Here is a 2,585-nt window from a genome sequence, read left to right as displayed (position 1 = left end):
TGCGTCTCAACTCAATTCAAGTTTTTCATTTCGTGCGTCGTAGCTATATATATTTAAACCAATATTTTACTTCCGAGTGGCTTTGAGTAAACCAGTGTTTCGTTGTTGCCAAAGCCTAAGGCAGTTCCAACATGCAACGAAAAAAAATTAACGTAGTCACAGGTTCGAAACCGATTTCATCCTTTTTCGTGCGGACCACAGAAACGCCTAGCCACTCTGCTGAGCGAGGTTAGTTGTATAATTACTACAAACAAAGTATATGAATTTTCTATGGAACTTACATATTTTAAATTCGCAATTTCTCAGAATGTTCAGTGCGCGACAGTAATCTGCCACAAGAACCTGCCAGCCAAAAGCTTCGACGTCTTGATGTTTGCGGCGCCGGTGATTCATCAGAACTTCACAATACAGATGCTGCCACCAGCTCGAAAATTGTTTCAGTGCAGCAAGGTTAGTTCTGTTCATATTGCTATTTGAAACCAATTTAAGTTATTGCGTTGGTCTATAATAGCTACGTTTTATGTACACTTCGCCTATCTTCAAATATTCAAATCTTCAATTCTATTATTTTTCAGGTATTTGCCTCAATTCGGATGTCGATGGAGATTTGATATCAGAAGCAAGTAGTTGCTCTGATTGTGACGATGTTCGTAAGTCAGCTTTGATATTAAGTATTTTTTAAATATTTCGAATGATGATACCACTAATGTAAACATATCTGCCATTTTATTTGTTAATAACTTTTTGTGATTAAGGCATAAAAAATATTTGAAATCCCTAGATATTGACTGCAAAGTATAAAGATGAAATGCTTGCAGGTTTTTTGAGTTTGCTAATCGCTTCACTACATTAAATATCTCTATTTGTGTAGAAATATTGTAGTCAAATGTATCAAGTTCACCTTTATTGTGATTGTGGGTACCATCCACACTTCAGTTGCCTTTTTATTTTCCGACCTATTCGTAAAATGGGACTTACAAAAATGGAATCTAATATTCATCGAAAACATTCTAGCACATTTGAATTAAAAAGTGTGATAAGAATATTTTTTTCATTAGCGGGTCTTACACCTTCAATACATTGACGGATTGATAGAAATCCCATTGATACGTCAATCCCATTTTACTTTTATCAATACACTTTAGAATTGACAAAAATATTAAACATGTAAGGACCGCTATTAAAAAGACAAACTTATTATATAACATAAAACAATTCTACATTCAATAGTTTTGTTATAATTCTGATAAAACAAGTAACTGGTAGATTATAATAAATATTGAGAAAATTATTAAGAAACATAAAAATGATTGCGACGAACTATTTATTTACCTAGGTCCATCGAAACGAGCGAAAAGATCAACACAAAAGTATTGCGTGTCTTGGGAGACTAGATTAAAATGGCTAGTTTCTAGTCCGAGAGGTTCAAACTTTGCGTATTGCAAGATTTGCGATAAAGATATCAAATGCAATGGCGGACTACGTGATCTAGTAAAACATGGTAGCACACATGCTCATATTACACTGGAAAAGCAGATAGCAGTGAGCAGGAATATGGATCCATCCAAAAATATTAAAGATGCGGAAATCCAAATCTGTGCCTGGGCAGCCGAACATAACAAATCTGCTACAGATGTAGAAGAGTTTGTAAAACTTGCTAAAACAGTTTTCAGAGACAGCAAAATCGCTAGCAACATATCACTCAAGCGAACTAAGGCTTCTGCGATTATCGAACATGTTCTCGGCGATACACACGATGAAGAGTTAAGAGCAAGCATGATGAAGTATCCGTTCAGTCTGCTAATAGACGAGTCTACAGACATTTCGGCGAAGAAAGCACTTGTTTTAGTGGTGAGAATCCAGACGTGGGAGAAAGATGGAGTTTCGATTCGGGATAAGTTTTATCATGTAATCGAACTTGCTGAAGCAGACGCTCTAACAATCTATTGTCTGATTGTGGAGAAATTCGAGAAAGATGGAATCTCGTACAAGCGGAATCTCATAGGATTTGGGGCAGATGGTGCGAACGTGATGATGGGTGGGTATAAATCTGTAGCTGTACTCCTGAAAACCGATTGTCCACATCTGTTCATTCTTAAGTGCGTACGCCACTCATTCGCACTCTGTGCTTCCTACTCTTGTAAAAATATTCCGGAAGATGTGGAATGGGTGTGCAAAGAAATTTATTCATTTATATCCAATAGTCCACTTAGAACAGCTAAGTTTAAAGAAATTCAAAGCGTGATGGAGCTCAAGCCTTTAAAGATGCTTCATCCTTCTACTACTCGTTGGCTTTCTCTAGAACAGGTGGTTAAACGTTTATTGGATAGATTCGATGTTTTAAAAGTATACTTCAGTTTTGGAGATGCTGGCATAGATGCATGACAAACTTTGAAGATAAATCAGATATACGGTGTCTTGGCAAATCCGTCAACGCACGTCTACCTTGAATTCATGGCGTTTGTATTACCGAAGATCAATAATCTAAACAAGTTGTTTCAGTCGGAAACTCCACAAATCTACAAGTTGCATGAAGAATCCAACCGTCTTTTGAGAATGGTTTTAGATTGTTTTGTGAAACCTGA

The sequence above is a fragment of the Topomyia yanbarensis genome, chromosome 1, assembly GCF_030247195.1.
Source record: "Topomyia yanbarensis strain Yona2022 chromosome 1, ASM3024719v1, whole genome shotgun sequence".
In the NCBI taxonomy this organism is placed as follows: Eukaryota; Metazoa; Arthropoda; class Insecta; order Diptera; family Culicidae; genus Topomyia; species Topomyia yanbarensis.
The sequence above is the reverse complement of the archived record's forward strand: the minus strand, read 5'-3'. Positions refer to the sequence as shown.